Raw genomic sequence first — 23831 nt, 5'->3', positions numbered from 1 at the left:
GGTGGAAAACTGAGGAACACATGGGTACTCCGGGATTTCCCAAATGGGCAAGCACTGGTTTCTCCAGGTGCCCCAACCAATCCACCCAGATGTGTATTAAAGTTGCCACCTTAATGTTAACCAAGATTAATATCTCTCACAACTTCCATGTGTATGACGATCCAATCCCCGTCTACAAGCATGGCTAAGCAATAAAAGAGCATAACGTATATTCCCGGGGTGATCAAAGGTATTAGGTTCCTACCTCAAGTACTACAACCAAACCACATGTTCCCAATCCTACTCATGCAAATATTTGAGAGGCAATACTAATGCATAGTAAAAACTGGGTATAGAAGAGTATGATCAAAGTGTAACTTGCCTTGCTGACGATCAAAAACTCTAGAGATTCGTAGTAACAAGTTTCTCACTCCGGAAAATCTTGCGTAGACAACCAATAGCATACATAAGCAATCAATCAAACGATGCAAAGAGAAATCGAGAAAAGATCCAAATAAAACTCGAAACAAGCAAATGACTAAACTAAACAGAAAAAAAACCTAACAATATTATTTTTATGTGAAGTAGGTCTTAACAGTAGGTACATGTGATTAGCTACGATTTACAAAAAGAATCAACTCAAACGGAGTTACGAAACTCAAGATACGAATAAAACAAGATCGAATACTAATCTGAACTAAACTCAAATTTTAAATTGTCAATATCATGTTCAAGTTGGTTTACTGGAAAGAGGGAAACGTTACAAAGATTTAGGCGTTGGTTTCATCTAATTTGGATAAACGAGCTAAAAGTTACGCTAGTTTGAAGATCAGGGGCTTAATCGCGATAAAACTATTCACGGATAGGTCCTTGGGCTAAAATAAACAGAAAAAGAAAAATCTATCGGACGAGCGTCTGCCAACAGAAACTAACGAACGAATTCGTTTGTTAATAGAACTGATCTAATGAACATTCACTATTTAACTGATCTAATAAAATAAAAACTGATCTAAACCAAAACTAAACAACGAATATTAACCGGCGAACCGAGACGGTTTTTACCGGTTAAATGGGTTTGGCCTGCAGCGGTCAATGGCGAGGCGGCGGCGGTCGACGGAGGGTGCGGGGCTTGCGGTGGCACGGGCGGCGGGCCGTGGTGCGGCAGCAGGCGGCGGCGGTGGCAGCTGCGGTGGCGGCACGGCTGAGGCAGGCGGCGACGCCTAAGCGGTGACGGGGCAAGTGGCGGGCGGTCGAGGCGGCGGCGATTTGAGGAGAGGAGGGGGTCAGGTGGCGGCTTATAAAGGAGGGCGGCGGGGTGGCCTGCTTGGGCGAGGGGGCGGCATGAGGAGAGTCCGGGACGGACTCTGCCGTCAGCGGCGACGGGGACTCCCGTCCCGAGTCGGAGCGGAGGCCACGCGTGAGCTGGGCCTAGCCTGGCTCCGGCTGGGCCGGCCCAGTTAGATATTTTTTTTAAACAATGCCGTGACGAAAAATCCTAATAAAAATAAAATAAAAATCCTAAAATTCCAGAAACAATTTTCACCATCCCTACCTAATATTTGGGACAAAGTTAACATTTTTCTGAACTAAATGCAATTTTTAAAAATGCATGTTTTTCTCTAATTCAACCGAATAAAACTTGCAAATAAAATTCAAATAAAATAATTTGACTTCCAAATTTCTTTTCCAACATTTCTCCCCTGTTTTGAAGAAGTCATTTTATCTTCTCTCATTATTTTTATTGTTTTGAAATAATTGGAAATAATTTGTTGAAAATCAAATTGATCCACTTTTCAAATTTGAAATAAATTCAAAATGAAAATTTAAACGAAACCCCCAACTCTCTCCTTGGGTCCTTGAGTTGCTTAAGATTTGCTTGGATCACAACCAAATAAAATCCAAAATGCAATAAATTATGAAATGCATATGAATGATCTATGTATAACATCCAAATTGAAAATTGGGATGTTACAAACCTACCCCCCTTAATATGAATCTCGCCCTCGAGATTCGGGCTGGTCAGCAAAAAGTTGTGGGTGGTCCTTGCGGAGATTTTCTTCTCGCTCCCAGGTGGCTTCCTCCTCGGTATGGTGGTTCCACTGAACTTTGCAGAACTTGATGAATTTACTACGAGTAACTCAGCTGGAAAACTCAAGAATCTTGACTGGCTTCTCTTCATAAGTCAGATCACTACCCAGCTGAATTGCTTCCAGTGGCACTGTTACTCTTAGAGGAATGTCAGCCATCTCTGTATGGCACTTCTTCAACTGGGAAACGTGGAACACATCATGAACTTCTGACAACCCTTCGGCTAATTCCAACTTGTATGCAGCTTCTCCCATGCGTTCCAAAACTCTATAGGTTCCCACAAATCGTGGTGCTAGCTTTCCCTTGACTCTGAAATGCTTAACTCCGTGAAGTGGGGATACAGAAAGATATGCTCTATCTCCGACTTGTAGGATATCTCCTTGCGTTTAGTATCGGCATAACTCTTCTGCCTGGACTGGGATACCTTGAGCCTGTCTCGAATCAACTTAACCTTCTCCTCAGAATCTCTGATTAAGTCGGGTCCTAACAATTGTCTATCTCCAACTTCATCCCACGATAATGGTGTCCTGTGCCTCCTTCCGTACAAAGCTTCGAAATGGTCAATCTTCAAACTGGCTTGATAACTGTTGTTATAGGAGAATTATGCATAGAGCAAATTGTCATCCCAACTAGATCCATAATCTAGCGCACAAGCTCTCAACATGTCCTCCAGAATCTGATTGACTCTCTCGGTCTTTCCATCTGTCTGTGGATCAAAGGTTGTACTGAACTTGTGACGCCCGGGTAATCATGCTACAGTAATTCCACGCTAATGATGCCACGTCACCTCGGTCACTGTTATTAATCTCGCGATGGTTCAAAAACGGTTCGAATTCAAATTTAAAATCAAGTCAAACGATTAAAGTTTTCAAAAGTCAAAACTAAAATGTTATTAATGTGACAAATAAATCATGGATATTATTGGTGGAGTAACAACAGTCATTATAAAATATTTAAATACCCTTAAGTGATTAAAACAACATCAAAACAATTAGTTATACTCCTAATATATTTTACCAAATACTAAACTATTTTTATTCTGAGGTAAAACTTCTTAGAACAGTGGATTAATTTGACACACTATTTTTGGAGCTGTTTTCATATTTTACTAAACCAAAAATATAGTGCAACTAAAATAAAAGAGAAATGGATAAAAGGTAAAGCAAAAAAATAAAAAATAAATAAATAACAAAAGAAGGAGGAAACCCCCCTGGCCAACTGGGCCGAACGGCCCAACTGGCCGCCGAACCAGGCTACCCGACCGGCCCACCCTACCCCTGCTTAACCCCCCACTCCCCCAAACCCTAACCCATTCCCCACTTCACCCCCCACTCCCCACGATCTCCACCCTCTCCTCCAGCGCCGCCAGGGGAGAGCCCCGCGCGCGACCCCCCACCTCTCTCGCTCGCTAACACGCCCCCCCCCGATCTGAACTGGGGCTCGGCCCCAACACCTCCCGTCGCCCTCGCCATGACGCTGCCACTCGAGTGCCTCGTCACCGTCGCGCCCCCGACGCTGGTGCCCATCTGCGTCGCCTCCTTGCCCCTTCTTCTCCGTCGCGCGACGCCCGCCTGAGGCCTCTGCCTCGCCGTCGCCGACCAACGTCCTCGTCGCCGGAAACGCATCCCCGGCCCCTCCCCGAGCCGACTTTTGCACAACTACAGGCCCCGGTGAGGCCTCGTCCGTCTTTGCTCCGTTCCCCTGTGATCCGGTCGACGTAGGTCGCTTCCCGCACCCCCCCGCTCCGGCCACCTCTTGCGGTCACCGCCCCGCACGCGCCCGGCGGCCATGCTCGCGCATCGGACGCACCCCGGTCGTGCACGCCGCTCCCTGGACGTGCCCAGGCGCGCACCCGCCGCCACCGCAGTCGGCCCTCCACCGCCTCCCTTTGCCTGATCGCCGGCGCCGGCGTGCGCCACGCGCGCCCAGTGCCCTCGGGCATACGCCCGCCCGAGTGGCGCCTGCCCCCCTGCACACGGCGCCCGTTGCCCGCTACGCCCCTCGGGCGCACGCCCGCACCCGAATGCCCAAACCCACTAACCCCCTGTGCCACTGACCAGAGGGGCCCGCCCCCAGGACGATAAAAAAAAAGAAAAGAAAAATAATAATAAAAATAAAATAAATAGATAATAATAATTAAAATATTAATTAATTAATTAAGTTAATTAATCCTGATTAGATTAATCTAATCACTAATTAAACTAATTAATCTGTTTTAGTTAATCATAGCGAATGACAGGTGGGTCCCCCTGGACCCACTGGTCAGGTTGACCAGTCAACCCTGTTGACTGCTGACATCAGCATGACATCATGCTGATGTCATTAATCCATTTTTCGAATTAAATTAAATAATTAATTAAATTTCAGAAATTAATAAAATCTTTAGAAAATCATATCTTTTAATCAGTAACTCGGATTAAAATATTTTCAACATGAAAGTTGCTCAGAACGACGAGACGATTCCGGATACGCAGTCCGTTCGTCCGCCACACACCCCTAACCTATCGAACTCGCAACTTTTCCCCTCCGGTTCATCTGTCCGAAAACGCGAAACACCGGGAATACTTTCCCGGATGTTTCCCCCTTTCGTCGGTATCACCTACTACCGCGATTGGGCACACCTAGCATCGTTACTTGTCATGTCATGCATCGTTATGCATTTGTTTGCATTGTATTCATTGTTTCTTCCCCCTCTTCTCTCCGGTAGACTACGAGACCGACGCTGCTGCTGCCCAGTTCGACTACGGAGTTGACGACCCCTCTCTCTTGCCAGAGCAACCAGGCAAGCCCCCCCCCCTGATCACCAGATATCGCCTATTCTACTCTATACTGCTTGCATTAGAGTAGTGTAGCATGTTACCGCTTTTCGTTAATCCTATTCTGATGCATAGCCTGTCATTGTTGCTACAGTCATTGATACCTTACCTGCAATCCTAAATGCTTAGTATAGGATGCTAGTTTATCATCATTGGCCCTACATTCTTGTCAGTCTGCCTTGTTATACTATTGGGCCATGATCACTCGGGAGGTGATCACGGGTATATACTATACATACATACATACTATACAGATGGTGACTAAAGTCGGGTCAGCTCATTGAGTACCCGCAAGTGATTCTGACGAGGGGGATGAAAGGACAGGTGGCTCCATCCCGGTAGAGGTGGGCCTGGGTTCCCGACGGCCCTCGACCGTTACTTTGTGGCGGAGCGACAGGGCAGGTTGAGACCACCTCGGAGACAGGTGGGCCTGGCCCTGTTCGGCGTTCGCGGATACTTAACACGCTTAACGAGATCTTGGTATTTGATCTGAGTCGGCTACGAGCCTATACGCACTAACCATCTACGTGGGAGTAGTTATGGGTATCCCGACGTCGTGGTATCAGCCGAAGCACTTCAGACGTCAGCGACGGAGCGGCGCGCGCCGGATTGGAACGTAAGCCTGCTCTTGTATTAAGGGGGCTAGTTCTGCTTTCGGCCGCGTACGCAACGTGTAGGTGTGCTATGGGCGATGGGCCCAGACCCCTGTGCGCTTAGGTTTAGACCGGCGTGCTGGCCTCTCTGTTGAGCCTAGGTGGGGCTGCGACGTGTTGATCTTCCGCGGCCGGGCATGACCCAGGAAAGTGTGTCCGGCCAAATGGGATCGAGCGTGTTGGGGAATGTGGTGCACCCCTGCAGGGAAGTTAATCTATTCGAATAGCTGTGATCTTCGGTAACAGGACGACTTGGAGTTGTACCTTGACCTTATGACAACTAGAACCGGATACTTAATAAAACACACCCTTCCAAGTGCCAGATACAACCGGTGGTCGCTCTCTCTCAGGGATACGAGGAGGGGATCGCCGGGTAGGATTATGCTATGCGATGCTACTTGGAGATGCTACTTGGAGGACTTCAGTCTACTCTCTTCTACATGCTGCAAGACGGAGGCTGCCAGAAGCGTAGTCTTCGATAGGACTAGCTATCCCCCTCTTATTCTGGCATTCTGCAGTTCAGTCCACTGATATGGCCTCCTTACACATATACCCATGCATATGTAGTTTAGTTCCTTGCTTGCGAGTACTTTGGATGAGTACTCACGGTTGCTTTCTCCCCCCTTTTTCCCCCTTTCCTTTCTTTCTGGTTGTCGCAACCAGATGCTGGAGTCCAGGAGCCAGACGCCACCGTCGACGACGACCCTACTACACCGGAGGTGCCTACTACTACGTGCAGCCCGCTGACGACGTCCAGGAGTAGTTAGGAGGATCCCAGGCAGGAGGCCTGCGCCTCTTTCGATCTGTATCCCAGTTTGTGCTAGCCTTCTTAAGGCAAACTTGTTTAACTTATGTCTGTACTCAGATATTGTTGCTTCCGCTGACTCGTCTATGATCGAGCACTTGTATTCGAGCCCTCGAGGCCCCTGGCTTGTATTATGATGCTTGTATGACTTATTTTATTTGTAGAGTTGTGTTGTGATATCTTCCCGTGAGTCCCTGATCTTGATCGTACACATTTGCGTGCATGATTAGTGTACGATTGAATCGGGGGCGTCACAAGTTGGTATCAGAGCCGACTGCCTGTAGGAATCCCCCTTCCAACTCCTTGGCCGAAGTCGAGACTAGTCATTACAAAACTTTTACTAACTTGGCTGTGTGCCTTACGGGCCCACGTCGCCATTGGGTGGTAGTAGGATCTTTTATTCCTCGACCTATGCTCTGGGACTCTGACATCTCTTCTATTCGGGTTAAACGATTTTTACTAAAATCTGACTTTAGGTTCTCGAAAATACTTTCTCCCGGAGAGCCCCTTCAGTCCAGGTGATCGCCGGCTACACCAGAAGATTTCGAAGTTACTCGCCGAAACTCTTTTGAGACTTTGTGCCCGTTGCCTTTGCAATTCCCTACCATCGAAATATCCCTATGGATAAATACATACACTTGACGTTCTTACTTTTATTCTCAGTTGATCTTGTTATTACAAGATACCCCGAAATTCTCTCTATTGATCCGAGAATGTCTTGTGCCTACTGTCTTGCAATTCCTTGTCACCTGAATACCCCTATGGATAATTCTCGCACTTGTCGAGTATCCGCTCATCCCCCAGTTGTTCATGTGTTACACAAAAGTCTTCGAAATACCACCCAATATTCCGGAAATCCTCAGCAACCTATTGCTCTGGAATTTCTTGTTTGCTTTCATTATGATTAATCCCATAAGTATAGAAATCTTATTGACATTCCTTGTCATTATCATTTTGAGTCTGTTGACTCAATATGTTGCGGATACACGCAATCATCATTGATCCTTATAAATTACCTTTCCGGCTGAGCTTCCATTCTTTTAACTGGAATTGGTTCTCGACCAATCCAATTGTCGTTGATCGTACCCTAAGGCTATTCAACTTATCCATCCCTAATCAGAGCATTGCTTCTGATCCCTTGATTTGAAAATCACAATTCCTTTGCATTTGACAATTGAGTTAGTCAGTTGTTTCTATAATCTGATCTCCGTGCATTCTTCTTCCTCTATTTGAGTATCGATACTCGTATCAGATCCTTTGTGGACCATCAAGTCCTTTGTTGGATTGTTATCCGACAGTGTCCTTCACATTTGATCACCTTGTGAGTTCTTCCCCTGATACATAATGCCTTTGTTAAGTTGTATCCTCTGCTTGGCCAACCATGCTCTGCTTTCGGGCTTGTGTTATTTACTCTTGAAACTTGAGGTATATGTTTCTAAGAAGCCCCTATGGGTTGAACATATGCCTTCTCTAAACCGTGTGAACCCGAAAGTTTTCACGAGTCATACTCTTCTGGCGCTTCACCAGATAAAATTTCAACACTGCAACTTCATCGAACGCGAGAAGTAAATGAAAGGTTATGCATTGGAGAAGTGGGAGTCGACCTTGAACCTTGCGTTCATGCCCATGGACACGATGTATAACTTATCATGGAAGCTGCTCGTAAAAATAGTTACCCCCTTGTTATAAGTTCATCTTGTATCCGTGGTTCAATCATTTATGATCGTGGTTTCTGACCATGTTCTCCTTTAAATACCATTTCTCGTGCAAGTTAAGCACTGGTCTTATGTAGAGTAATGCCCTAGTCCAACCTCTACTTTGAATTGTCGTCGAGTATTACCCCCTGGTATCTCGAAATTATCATGGAACTGCAGAACTTCTTATGAGTTCTTCATCAAGTACTACATTCTCACGGATTCCAATTTTTCACGGGCTCTACGTTATTAGACACTCAAAAGACACCGATAACTGAACCGAGTCCGCTCTTCGGTTCAACAACTCTTCAGTAAGCTTCTATAAGTATGAGTTTGTACCTGATCACGCCATACCTAGCCTGTTTGGCTATATCATTGTCGTGACGATTCTAACTGTGCTACCTGGTCCTTATTCTCGGAGCACCAATTTTCGACGATGAACTAACCTTACGTCGATCCTCATCGTCATATCATTTCGCCTTGAACAACAAGCTTGGTTTCGAGTTTGTGTCGTACCCTTGGTTCCAATAACCTTTCACTTCATCATTACTTGACTTGATGTCGTTACCGATCGATTACATCTTCATGAACTCTCGCGACAAAGGTGTCGTGATCATCAACATTCTGAGCTCATCCAGGATATCAATTGAATTCATGATGAGAAATACCATCCTTGCCCTTGATGAACTGTATTATCGTCGACCACTTTATTGCCCTCCCACCAACACAAGCTTGTTCATGTTTGGTGTTATACCTTGAGTTCCTTGCTATCCAGTAATTGTTCTTCTTTACCTTGGAACATCAACATCTCTTATGTCCTCAATGTTGTGAGAAATTCACCACCCTTAAGAATTCTTGATACCAGTGATACTTATTAACATCACCATTCTTTTCTTGGTCCCCGTGATGTTTCTAACCGGAATACCGACAAATGGTCTGTGATGTGTAAATTCTAAACTTCGAGCAACCCTCTTGCTTTGAAGTTATTGGTCTATAGTTTCATTCTACGACTATGGCTTATTGAATCACCATTCTGACATTGGTCGTGCAACCCAATCCATATTTCGGGCGCACCTTTCAACCAATGTTTAATTGTGTATGTTTTCCTCGAGCATACTTCCTTATATCATTTGATCTGACAAATGTTATCTCCTTGTTCACTTAATGGAGGAAATCCATCTTTTGGGAATCTTGGTGAATTGCCGTTGAGTTCACCAGACACCTCCTTGTCCTCTCCTTGGGTTAATGATGGACTCTTGTTAACGGAAATCCCTTCATAGTTCATTTCCCCGAGAATCTTACAATGTCATCTCGTCAATTTGCGTTGCACCTTTTCTTCTCAGGTATCCTAAGCCTGAGGTATCCTGACACCAATCGGATCTGAATCTCGGTCAGATATGATGGTTGGGACAACTTTCCAAGAGTTATGATGTTGATCCTTTGATGACCCGGTAACATGATGTCATGCCTAGCACACCTGACCGGAGGACCTATTGCTATAATTTTCCTTTTAGCAATGCTATCCATTCTTCCATGAGGAAATTGTAAGACTTATTCTACAAGCTGTTCCTGATGGATCCTTTGAGTATCCAAAGTCTGATCTTCACCTATAGACCATGTCAATGCTATCTCGAAGCATGTCGGTGGTGCTCCGATTTTCAACAAGAACATTTGAAGCCCAATGCTAAATGTTACTTGCTCAATTACCCCAAACACTGTTGCATCGGTAATGTCATGAAATTTCTCTCCCCTTTCCTAAGGAGTTTTCTACATTATATCCTGCCAAGGATATCATGCTCTGCTTGTCCTTGGGAAGGATATACCCCTGATATATGTGTTTAAACACATTTTCCTTTCCATTATTTGGTTTAACCTTTCTTGTGGTCTATATGATCTAAGCAGTAATATTCTCCTGCTTATGTATATACCTCGGTGTACAATTCTGTCAGCAAGACCCTGTTACTATTGTTGATGACATTTCGGTAGCCACCAATGGACGAGAACCTTGCCTATTGGCCCGCCTCGTTCAACGAGCAGGAAAATGGTTCTCTTCGTCCCTCGCCCTTGGTATCGATGTTGTTGCCGACATAACTGACATGGTACTCTCTAACGTGCCTTGCTATCATGACCGTGCAAGACGTCACTGCTCCTATTTAAAAAAAAACACATGGCGGGCCCATAACCCACAGTTCCACAGGATCGAAACCTGACTGTCCTGTACACCCCCCCTATTCCCTAAGTTATTCCTCGTGCGTGGCCTCGTATGTAATTCACGGGCCACCGTCCTAGTGATCTATTCTGGTATCAGACGCAATACTTACTCTCGCTACTCTGAACCCCTTTCTCACTCTGGTTCAGGCTTCGAGCAACTAGCTATCCGCTTGGAGCCTCTTATGGTACCTTCGTACCTTACTCTCGAGGTATTTCATATGTTCAACTCGAGAGATAATCTTATACTCATTCCTGGGTTAACCCCAGATTGTTTCCCTCAGAAGCATTATGTCGTAGTGAGCTGCCCCTTATCCTTTCGTAAGTACGATGGAGTTCCCGAAGAAATGATGACAAGTTTATCAGGATGCATTGGAATAAAGAATGGAAGACATCAAAGAAAGGGATTAACTTCTTCGAGAAGATCCGTTAGAATATCGTAACCAGAACTTTCCCCCTTACTCCCCTCTTAAATCTCGGGACGAGATTTCTTGTAGTGGAGGAGAATTGTGACGCCCGGGTAATCATGCTACAGTAATTCCACGCTAATGATGCCACATCACCTCGGTCACTGTTATTAATCTCGCGATGGTTCAAAAACGGTTCGAATTCAAATTTAAAATCAAGTCAAACGATTAAAGTTTTCAAAAGTCAAAACTAAAATGTTATTAATGTGACAAATAAATCATGGATATTATTGGTGGAGTAACAACAGTCATTATAAAATATTTAAATACCCTTAAGTGATTAAAACAACATCAAAACAATTAGTTATACTCCTAATATATTTTACCAAATACTAAACTATTTTTATTCTGAGGTAAAACTTCTTAGAACAGTGGATTAATTTGACACACTATTTTTGGAGCTGTTTTCATATTTTACTAAACCAAAAATATAGTGCAACTAAAATAAAAGAGAAATGGATAAAAGGTAAAGCAAAAAATAAATAAATAAATAAATAACAAAAGAAGGAGGAAACCCCCCTGGCCAACTGGGCCGAACGGCCCAACTGGCCGCCGAACCAGGCTACCCGACCGGCCCACCCTACCCCTGCTTAACCCCCACTCCCCCAAACCCTAACCCATTCCCCACTTCACCCTCCCACTCCCCACGATCTCCACCCTCTCCTCCAGCGCCGCCAGGGGAGAGCCCCGTGCGCGACCCCCCCACCTCTCTCGCTCGTTGACACGCCCCCCCCGATCTGAACTGGGGCTCGGCCCCAACACCTCCCGTCGCCCTCGCCATGACGCTGCCACTCGAGTGCCTCGTCACCGTCGCGCCCCCGACGCTGGTGCCCATCTGCGTCGCCTCCTTGCCCCTTCTTCTCTGTCGCGCGACGCCCGCCTGAGGCCTCTGCCTCGCCGTCGCCGACCAACGTCCTCGTCGCCGGAAACGCATCCCCGGCCCCTCCCCGAGCCGACTTTTGCACAACTACAGGCCCCGGTGAGGCCTCGTCCGTCTTTGCTCCGTTCCCCTGTGATCCGGTCGACGTAGGTCGCTTCCCGCACCCCCCGCTCCGGCCACCTCTTGCGGTCACCGCCCCGCACGCGCCCGGCGGCCATGCTCGCGCATCGGACGCACCCCGGTCGCGCACGCCGCTCCCTGGACGTGCCCAGGCGCGCACCCGCCGCCACCGCAGTCGGCCCTCCACCGCCTCCCTTTGCCTGATCGCCGGCGCCGGCGTGCGCCACGCGCGCCCAGTGCCCTCGGGCATACGCCCGCCCGAGTGGCGCCTGCCCCCCTACACACGGTGCCCGTTGCCCGCTACGCCCCTCGGGCGCACGCCCGCACCCGAATGCCCAAACCCACTAACCCCCTGTGCCACTGACCAGAGGGGCCCGCCCCCAGGACGATAAAAAAAAAGAAAGGAAAATAATAATAAAAATAAAATAAATAGATAATAATAATTAAAATATTAATTAATTAATTAAGTAATTAATTAAGTTAATTAATCCTGATTAGATTAATCTAATCACTAATTAAACTAATTAATCTGTTTTAGTTAATCATAGTGAATGACAGGTGGGTCCCCCTGGACCCACTGGTCAGGTTGACTAGTCAACCCTGTTGACTGCTGACATCAGCATGACATCATGCTGATGTCATTAATCCATTTTTCGAATTAAATTAAATAATTAATTAAATTTCAGAAATTAATAAAATCTTTAGAAAATCATATCTTTTAATCAGTAACTCGGATTAAAATATTTTCAACATGAAAGTTGCTCAGAACGACGAGACGATTCCGGATACGCAGTCCGTTCGTCCGCCACACACCCCTAACCTATCGAACTCGCAACTTTTCCCCTCCGGTTCATCTGTCTGAAAACGCGAAACACCGGGAATACTTTCCCGGATGTTTCCCCCTTTCGTCGGTATCACCTACTACCGCGATTGGGCACACCTAGCATCGTTACTTGTCATGTCATGCATCGTTATGCATTTGTTTGCATTGTATTCATTGTTTCTTCCCCCTCTTCTCTCCGGTAGACTACGAGACCGACGCTGCTGCTGCCCAGTTCGACTACGGAGTTGACGACCCCTCTCTCTTGCAAGAGCAACCAGGCAAGCCCCCCCCCTTGATCACCAGATATCGCCTATTCTACTCTATACTGCTTGCATTAGAGTAGTGTAGCATGTTACCGCTTTCCGTTAATCCTATTCTGATGCATAGCCTGTCATTGTTGCTACAGTCATTGATACCTTACCTGCAATCCTAAATGCTTAGTATAGGATGCTAGTTTATCATCATTGGCCCTACATTCTTGTCAGTCTGCCTTGCTATACTATTGGGCCGTGATCACTCGGGAGGTGATCACGGGTATATACTATACATACATACATACTATACAGATGGTGACTAAAGTCGGGTCAGCTCATTGAGTACCCGCAAGTGATTCTGACGAGGGGGCTGAAAGGACAGGTGGCTCCATCCCGGTAGAGGTGGGCCTGGGTTCCCGACGGCCCTCGACTGTTACTTTGTGGTGGAGCGACAGGGCAGGTTGAGACCACCTAGGAGACAGGTGGGCCTGGCCCTGTTCAGCGTTCGCGGGTACTTAACACGCTTAACGAGATCTTGGTATTTGATCTGAGTCGGCTACGAGCCTATACGCACTAACCATCTACGTGGGAGTAGTTATGGGTATCCCGACGTCGTGGTATCAGCCGAAGCACTTCAGACGTCAGCGACGGAGCGGCGCGCGCCGGATTGGAACGTAAGCCTGCTCTTGTATTAAGGGGGCTAGTTCTGCTTTCGGCCGCGTACGCAACGTGCAGGTGTGCTATGGGCGATGGGCCCAGACCCCTGTGCGCTTAGGTTTAGACCGGCGTGCTGGCCTCTCTGTTGAGCCTAGGTGGGGCTGCGACGTGTTGATCTTCCGCGGCCGGGCATGACCCAGGAAAGTGTGTCCGGCCAAATGGGATCGAGCGTGTTGGGGAATGTGGTGCACCCCTGCAGGGAAGTTAATCTATTCGAATAGCCGTGATCTTCGGTAACAGGACGACTTGGAGTTGTACCTTGACCTTATGACAACTAGAACCGGATACTTAATAAAACACACCCTTCCAAGTGCCAGATACAACCGGTGGTCGCTCTCTCTCAGGGATACGAGGAGGGGATCGCCGGGTAGGATTATGCTATGCGATGCTACTTGGAGATGCTACTTGGAGGACTTCAGTCTACTCTCTTCTACATGCTGCAAGACGGAGGCTGCCAGAAGCGTAGTCTTCGATAGGACTAGCTATCCCCCTCTTATTCTGGCATTCTGCAGTTCAGTCCACTGATATGGCCTCCTTACACATATACCCATGCATATGTAGTTTAGTTCCTTGCTTGCGAGTACTTTGGATGAGTACTCACGGTTGCTTTCTCCCCCCTTTTTCCCCCTTTCCTTTCTTTCTGGTTGTCGCAACCAGATGCTGGAGTCCAGGAGCCAGACGCCACCTTCGACGACGACCCCTACTACACCGGAGGGGCCTACTACTACGTGCAGCCCGCTGACGATGTCCAGGAGTAGTTAGGAGGATCCCAGGCAGGAGGCCTGCGCCTCTTTCGATCTGTATCCCAGTTTGTGCTAGCCTTCTTAAGGCAAACTTGTTTAACTTATGTCTGTACTCAGATATTGTTGCTTCCGCTGACTCGTCTATGATCGAGCACTTGTATTCGAGCCCTCGAGGCCCCTGGCTTGTATTATGATGCTTGTATGACTTATTTTATTTGTAGAGTTGTCTTGTGATATCTTCCCGTGAGTCCCTGATCTTGATCGTACACATTTGCGTGCATGATTAGTGTACGATTGAATCGGGGGCGTCACAGAACTCTAGCCTGGTACCCAAAGTTTCGTGCAACTGGTTCCAAAACTTTGAAGTAAACTGTGTTCCTCTATCTGATACAATGGTCCTCGGAACTCCATGCAGACATACGATCCTGGTCATGTATATCTTCGCCAACTTAGCACTCATATAAGTTGTCTTCACAGGGATGAAATAGGCTACCTTCATCAAGCAATCAACTACAACCCAGATAGAGTCATAGCCTGAACGGGTCCTGGGTAATCCAGTGATAAAATCCATGCCAAGTTTATCCCACTTCCATTTGGGTATCGACAAAGGCTAGAGTAACCCTGCTAGTTTCTGATGCTCTGCCTTAACTCTCTGACATACATCGCATACTGCTACATACTCTACAATATCTTTCTTCATTCCTATCCACCAGAAACTCTCCTTCAAATCCAGATACATCTTGTTGTTGCCTAGGTGAATCAAGTAAGGCGAATCATGAGCCTCCTGAAGAATCAACTTCCTAATCTCAGGGTCATTAGGCACATAAATACAATCCTCAAACCATAAAGTGTCGTGCTCATCCTCACGAAATCCTTTGGCCTTTCCTTTACTCATCCTTTCCTTTATCTTGGCAATCTCCTTGTCCATCTTCTGGGCTTCTCTGATCTTTCCCAGCAAAGTGGACTGAATTTCCAATGCTGCAACATAACCTCTCGGAACTATCTCCAAGCGTAGCTCTCGAAGGTCGTCTGCTAACTCCTGAGGTAATCCTCTGGTTATGAGCATGTTAACATAACTCTTGCGGCTCAAGCGTCTGCTACGACATTGGCCTTTCCTGGATGATAATGCAATCTCATATCATAATCCTTTACGAGCTCCAACCATCTCCTTTGCCTGAGATTCAGCTCCTTTTGCGTGAAGATGTACTTCAAACTCTTATGATCCGTGTAAACATCACAACGGTTACCGATAAGAAAATGTCTCCATGTCTTGAGTGCATGCACTAGGCTGCTAACTCCAAATCATGCATAGCATAATTCAACTCATGATGTCGAAGCTATCGTGAGGCATATGGAACAACTCTTCCATCCTGTATAAGCACACCTCCAAGTCCTCGACATGAAGCATCACAATACACTTGGAAATCCTTGTGTATGTCTAGGAGAATCAGCGCTAGGGCTATAACCAAACGCTTCTTCAATTCCTGAAAACTGGCCTCACAATCCTCAGTCCATTTAAACTTGGTGTCCTTCTTCAATAATTCCATCATGGTTTCGCAATCTTGGAAAAATTCTCAATAAATCTTCGATAATAACCTGCGAGTCCAAGAAAACTCCTGATCTCTCCAACTGAGGTGGGTGCCAACCATTTAGTGACAGATGCAACCTTGGTAGGATCTACTGCTATTCCTTCTCCGAATATAACATGTCCGAGAAATCCAACTTCCTTCAACCAAAATTCGCATTTGCTGAACTTGGCATACAACTGATGTTCCCTGAGCTTCTAAAAAACCAAGCGCAAATGTTCCTTATGCTCTTCTTCATTCTTTGAGTAGACCAATATATCATCAATGAACACTAGACGAACTTATCCAAAAACTCCATGAACACCTTGTTCATCATACTCATGAAATAGGCAGGGGCGTTAGTCAAACCAAATGACATAACTATATACTCATATAGCCCATACCTCATAGTAAATGCGGTCTTAGGTATATCCTGCTCTCGGATCTACAACTGGTGATAACCTGATCGAAGATCAATCTTGGAGAAAACCTTAGCTCCCTGTAGCTGGTCAAACAAAACATTGATCGTTGGAAGAGGGTATTTGTTCTTGATCGTCACCTCATTCAGCGCACAATAATCAACAACCATCCTCAAAGATCCATCCTTCTTCTCACCTAGAAGCACTGGGGCTCCCCAAGGTGATGAACTTGGTCGAATGTAACCTTTCTCCAGTAACTCCTTAATCTGCTTCTTCATTTCCTCCAGATCATTTGTGGGCATCCGATACGGCCTCTTGGATATTTGTCCGGTGCCTGGCAATAACTCAATCGAAAACTTAATATCACGATCTGGATGCATGCCTGGTAACTCCTCCGGAAATACATCGGGAAAATTCTTCACCATTGGTACTTCCTCCTGAACAACTCTAGATAGTGAATTCACCTATGTCCTCCTCGGCGCATGCCTAGACACATACTTGATCCTCTTTCCCTCCGGGGTGGTGAGAAGAATTGATTTACTGGCGCAATCGATGTTTCCTTCAAACTTGGATAGCCAATCCATGCCTAGTATCACATCCAATCCTTGTGACTCTAGGACATGAGGTCGGTGGGGAAAACATGTCTACCTATGGTTACTGGCAACTGATAGCAAGTGTTGGGGATATAACTATTAAGTATAAACCTCCCAGGAGGGGCCGGTTTACCCTCAACCGTATTGAAGCCCATGAAGACTCAGAAGATGGCGTTTTACTATGAAGCTTAGAGGCCCAAAGCCCAAAGGCGGATTAGGGCCCATAATAGCAAACCGCCATGGTTATGTAAACTTGTGTTGTAAGTTAGGAAAGGAGAGACCGAGTCGGACCCTTGTATGAGTCGGCCTCGGGACTCTGTAGACCGGCCGGGCGTCAACCTGTGTATATAAAGGGACGACCCGGCGGCGGTTCAGGGACGACAGACAACAACTTGAGACTCAAGCAAAGCATATTTGCTCCCTGATCATCGAAACCCAATCAATCCCATCATAACTAGACGTAGGCTTTTACCTTCATCGAAGGGGCCGAACTAGTATAAAACTCCCGTGTCCCTTGTCCGATTTAACCCCTTCAAGCTAAACCGTAGCGATGGATCTGCGACTAAGTCCTTTCATGAGGACATCTGACATGTTAATTCCATGACAGTTGGCGCCCACCGTGGGGCTATCGCACGATGGTTTCGAGTTCTTGAAGGGTTGTTCTGAAGGACTTAAGGGGTACGTGGTCGGCCGGATGACCAAGAGTCGTCGTGGCAAGCTCTACATCAATGACGAAGGATGGGGCCCCGAGACCGGCTCAATCGAGTACGGGTACCGGGTCCCCTTTAGCGGAATTCATGTTTTCATTGGCAAGATCGGTGAACCGGGCCTTGAGCCGGACATCTACACCGACCTCGTCGAGACGTCTCAGCGTGCAAGCCCTGCCCGGGTGAAACCCGCCATGAAGCGTGCGTACATAGGATGTGTCTATGGGATCGGATCTGAACCAGTGTCTGAAGGCAAGATGGTTATTTGTTCCGATGACGAGTCATCCATTGGTGAAACCGAGTCCCTGTACCAAGTTCATGATGGTGTGTTCAAAGGATATTCCGATGGCAACAGTATTCCGGACCTCCTTGAACCGCCAATTCGGGTTGTTGTTTTCATGGTCGGAACACAGCCCACTCTGCAGTCTTCGTCCACAGCAGCAATGAATACCGGATCAGCAGCCACGGCAGGAGGCCCGGCGCACCGACCGGCTCAAGTCCTCTCTGGTTTGATGGATGCCTGGGCTACCTTGTTGACCACGGCAGTTACCCCGGAGACGCATGATCAACATAATGCGAATATTGCGAAGCTGAAGGACTAGATAACACAAGCTAAGGAGGATCTAGCAACGGAGGACGCTAGGTTGGCTGAAGAACGGGCCGCTTTGGATGCCCAGTCACAGCAAATACAGGCGCAGAACTATCGGCTCCTGTTGGATCAGAATGCAACAAATGATGTAATGCGGAGAAAGTATCGGTCATGTCTGCCATTAGTCTTCGAGGGAGTAAATCTTTTCGACACACCAGGGGCTGGGCCAAGTAATCCGGTAGCCACAAACCGGACTGATGCACCGAGGGCAGCACCGGATCAACCACAGACGATGGAACCACCTCGACAAACAGATAACCAGCCGCAATACGTGCCTACTCCACCAGGTTACTTCTCAAGTCCTTTGGATAATATGATTGCTGCAGCATCTTGCTTGGCAGCTATTCCGATGGAGGGCGATTCACTGGCAGCAATTGAGACACGGCGGGCCAGAGATCTTCTTCAAACCGCCATGGTGCAGCAGCAGGCTTATTCCTGCAGCCGGGATAGAATTCATTCAACTCCCCGTCCGAGCAAAAGTTACAGCAGGCACATGGATGAACCGGAAGTGTCTAGCAGTGCACGGCACCGGAATGTTCCCAAAAGACCCAATCTGGCACGTGGTGAAGTAAATGCTCAGGACGTGGTGGATAATGGCAGGGCATGAAGGGAGGCCTCTTTGGTAGCATAGCATACAGGTCGTTATCAACCCGCCCCGGTTCAACCTGCGGCGTCAGTAGACCGTGGTACCGGGGTAGCCTTCAGCTCCTGGGGAGTACCTTGTCTCATTCCGGCTCTACGCAATGTGCGACTGCCTAAAGATTTCAAGGGTCCACGTAAGGTGCCGAATTACACAACGGATTAGCCGCTTGAGGCGTGGGTCGAAAGTTATGAGATGGCGATGGAGATGCTGGACGTGGATGAAGCGGTTTGTGCAAAGTATTTCACGATGATGTTGGAAGGGACAACCCGTACTTGGTTGAAAAACTTACCAGCTAATTCCATCGAATCGTGGGACCAGTTGAAGGCCAATTTCAAAGACACATGCAAACAGCCTATGTCCATTGTGGATCTGGATGCCTGTGTTCAGGGGGAGAACGAGTCAACCACTCATTGGGTGCGCCGGGTTTTAGAAGTTTTGCATTCTTCAGATCAGATTAACGCTGGTCAGGCAATCATCACTCTGGAACGCAACTGCCGGTTTAAGTCACTAAAGATGAAGCTGGGACGGCTCAAGCGCCACTGCGATGACCTAGGCACCCTTATGGCCGCCTTGGTCAAGTATGCCGATTCTGATAATACCAAGGATCCCGATTCTGATGAGGAGAAACCGGAGAAGGGAAAGAAGAACGATGGTGCAAAGGGACAGCAGCACAACCAAGGAGTCCATGGGAATAACGGTAAGCGTAAAGCGGATTCAGATTTTGTGGCTAACGCTAATGTGCAGCGTCGTAAGGGTAAACCGCCCCAGCGCGGCGGCGGAATGAATCTGGAGCGCTTGTTGAATCAGCCCTGCCCAAAGCATGGGACCAAGGAAGTTCCTGCAACGCATCTCTGGAAGGATTGTCACATTATGAAGGAGTTCAAAAACTCTGATCTTTTCTGGTATGATAAGGGTCCATCAGGCGGTTCAGGTCCAGGTTTTCATGGTGGCGGCGGTTCCAACTCTGGGTTTCAGAATAATTAGCGCAACCAGAACAACCAAGGTGGTAATAACCAGCAGAATAATCAAGGAAATCAGCAGCAGTCAGGTTACCAGAGTCACCCAAAGCAGTTGAATGGTGGGCAGTATCATGTGTTCACTACTAGTTTGTGCAAGCGTGATCAGAAGCTTCACAAGAGGGCAGTTAATGCTGTTGAACCGGCAGTACCACGTTATATGCGGTGGTCCGAACAACCTATTGTGTGGAGTAGGGAGGATCATCCGCCCCGGGTTGACAATCCGGGTCACCTAGCTTTGGTGGTGGCACCTCAGGTGGGAGGTTATAAGTTCACCAAGGTACTCATGGATGGAGGGAGCAGTATCAACATTCTGTATTATGAGACCTTCCATCGCATGGGGTTGACAGACAAGAGTCTTAAACCGTCCGACACTGTTTTTCATGGTGTGGTACCAGGTAAATCGGCATATCCTGTTGGTAAGATCACTTTGGAAGTTGTGTTTGGTGATGAGCGCGATTCCCGATCTGAGACATTGACCTTTGAAGTGGTGAGGATCCAGAGCCCGTACCACGCACTATTTGGGCGACCGGCTTATGCAAAGTTCATGGCGAGGCCTTGTTATATTTACTTGCAGCTCAAGATGCCGGGTCATAAAGGGACCATTACGGTTCATGGAAGTCGTAAAATCGCTTTGGATTGCGAGGAAGGTGATGCGACCTATGCTGAGTCGGTTTGTGCTACAGAGGAGCTGAAGTTTTATAAGGAAAATGTTGATCCGGCAGACATGACCCCTCTGAAGAAGCCCACCACTGAGCATGACCCAACCCTACATTTCAAACCGGCTGATGAGACTAAACTTGTTGACTTTGTTCCTGGCGATTCGTCCAAGCAGTTCAACATCACCACAAATCTGGATCCGAAATAGGAAAGCGCGCTCATCGAGTTCATCTGTGAGAACCGGGACATTTTTGCATGGAAGCCTTCTGACATGCCAGGTGTACCGAGGGAACTCGTTGAGCACACTCTTAATATTGATCCCAAGTTTAAGCCAGTCAAGCAATTTCTTCGTCGCTTTAATGAGGAAAGACGCAAGGCAATTGGTGAAGAGGTAGCCGGACTGTTGGCTGCTGGGTTTATCGTTGAAGTGTTTCACCCTGAATGGTTAGCTAATCCGGTGCTTGTTCTCAAGAAAAACGACACTTGGCGTATGTGTGTGGACTACACCGACTTGAATAAAGCTTGTCCGGCCAATCCCTTTGCTCTCCCGCGTATTGATCAGATTATTGATGCGACGGCGGGTTGTGAGCGCCTGAGTTTCCTGGATGCTTATTCAGGTTATCATCAGATCAAGATGGCAGTTAAGGACCAGGAGAAGACAACCTTCATCACTCCCTTTGGAGCCTTCTGCTATGTTTCTATGCCCTTTGGGCTCAAGAGTGCCCAGGCAACTTATCAGCGTTGTGTGCAAAATTGTCTTCATATGCAGATTGGGCGTAATGTTCATGCCTATGTGGATGACATTGTGGTAAAATCCAGGAAGAAGGAAACACTGATGGATGACCTCAAGGAGACGTTTGACAATCTTCGGGTTTACAAAATGATGCTCAATCCGGGTAAATGTGTTTTTGGTGTTCCGGCAGGCAAGCTCTTAGGCTTTCTGGTATCCAACAGAGGCATTGAGGCTAATCCAGAAAAAATCAAAGCGATTACATCCCTGGCTAAACCGAAGTGTATCAATGATGTTCAGCGTCTGGCGGGTCGGATTGCAGCCCCTAGTCGGTTTATCAGCCGTTTGGGAGAGAAAGCAATTCCTTTGTATCAGATGTTGAAAAAGACAGACGATTTCGTCTGGAGTGACGCGGCTAATGCGGCTTTTGAGGAGTTAAAGCGACAGTTGGTTGAACCGCCGGTTCTTGCAGCTCCGGTTGATAATGAGCCCTTGCTATTATACGTGGCTGCCAATGCCCGAGCGGTCAGTGTGGGAATTGTGGTTGAGCGTAAGGAGGCTGGGAAGGAGTATCCGGTTCAACGACCGGTGTATTACATCAGTGAAGTCCTGATCGAGTCAAAACAATGCTATCCACATTGGCAGAAGTTGGTGTATGGAGTTTTTATGGCAAGTCGAAAGCTCAAGCAATACTTTCAAGGCCATCCCATCACAGTGGTTAGTTCTGCTCCTTTGGGCGATATAATTCAAAACAGGGAAGCAACTGGTCGGGTTGCAAAGTGGGCAATTGAGCTTGGTCCACACGGTTTGAAGTATGTGCCTCGAACAACCATCAAATCCCAGGCACTTGTGGACTTTATCAATGATCGGACCGAGTTGCAAGCACCAGAGGACAAACCAGATAATACATACTGGACTATTCATTTTGATGGATCCAGGCAATTGGAGGGCTCGGGGGCTGGAGTTATCCTTACTTTCCCTCGAGGTGATAAAATTTGCTATGTTCTCCACTTGATGTTTCCCTGTACTAACAATGCAGCTGAGTAGAAGCTTTACTCCATGGTCTCCGGGTGGCTAAAGAAATGAAGTTAAGTCGAGTTCGTTGTTTTGGAGATTCTGATCTGGTGGCTCAGCAAGTTTCTGGTACTTGGGATTCTAAGGATCCACTCATGGCGGCTTACAGACGTGAGGTGGATATTGTGGAAGGTCACTTCAAAGGGTATCAGGTTGAGCATATTGATCGGCGCAAAAACAAAGTAGCAGACGCTTTAAGCCGGCTTGGATCTCAGCACAAACCGGTACCTCCCAATACCTTTTTAGATATCTTGCATAACCCGTCTGTTAAGTTGCCTACAGAAGAGGATTTGGTTGCTCCTTATCCGGAGGCTCAATTGGTGGCCGCTTTACATGTTGTGCCAGATTGGACGGTTCCATGTCTGGCGTATATGAACCGCAGCGAGTTACCAAATGATGAATTCCTGGCTCGGCAGATAGTCCGACGATCCAAGTCCATGGTTATTCATAATGGCAAGTTACACCGCTGTAGCGTTTCAGGCGTATTTCAACATTGTGTTTCTCCAGAAGAAGGCCAAGAGATTCTACGGGAAATTCATGAAGGGGATTGTGGTCATCATGCCGGGTCAAAGTCCCTGGTTGCCAAAGCTCTTCGTCATGGGTTCTACTGGCTGACAGCTCATGCTGATGCAGAGGATCTGGTCAAGCGGTGTGATGCTTGTCAAAAGTTTTCACGCAGAGCTCATGTTCCGGCTCAAGAAATACGGATGATTCCTATCACTTGGCCTTTTGCCACTTGGGGGATCGATATGGTGGGGCCCTTTAAGCGTTCCAAGGATAAGAAGACCCACCTGTTGGTGGCGGTTGATAAATTCACCAAATGGGTTGAAGCGGAGCCTGTCAGCAAGTGTGATGCGGCTACGGCGGTTCAATTTCTCAAAAAGAGTATCTTCCGTGTTGGCTTTCCACACAGTATTATCACGGATAATGTTACAAACCTTTCTAAAGGTGAGATGGAGGATTTCTGTCAGAGAGAGCACATCCGGCTTGACTTAGCATCTGTGGCGCACCCTCAGTCCAACGGTCAAGCAGAGAGAGCCAATCAAGAAATCTTGAAGGGTATTAAACCCCGGCTCATGATTCCCTTGAAGCGGACGCCGGGTTGTTGGGTGGAAGAATTGCCTTCTGTGTTATGGAGCATCAACACCACCCCCAATCGATCAACAGGTTACACACCTTTCTTCATGGTATACGGGGCAGAGGCAGTCCTCCCAAGTGATATTCGTCATGACTCGCCCCGGGTTGCTAATTATGTTGAAGCGGACAACGAGCAAGCACGCCAAGAGGCGCTGGACCTGTTAGATGAGAAACGGGACATGGCTCTGGCTCGATCGGCGGTTTATCAACAAGACCTGCGGCGTTATCACAGCCGCCGGGTTAGGACAAGAACCTTTCAAGAAGGCGACTTGGTGCTCCGGCTCATCCAGGATCAGACCGACATGCACAAGTTATCCCCACCTTGGGAAGGGCCCTTTGTGGTCAGCAAAAATCTGCACAACGGATCATACTACCTCATTGACGTTCGAGA

The sequence above is a fragment of the Triticum aestivum genome, chromosome 2B (assembly GCF_018294505.1).
Source record: "Triticum aestivum cultivar Chinese Spring chromosome 2B, IWGSC CS RefSeq v2.1, whole genome shotgun sequence".
Lineage (NCBI taxonomy): Eukaryota > Viridiplantae > Streptophyta > Magnoliopsida > Poales > Poaceae > Triticum > Triticum aestivum.
The sequence above is the reverse complement of the archived record's forward strand: the minus strand, read 5'-3'. Positions refer to the sequence as shown.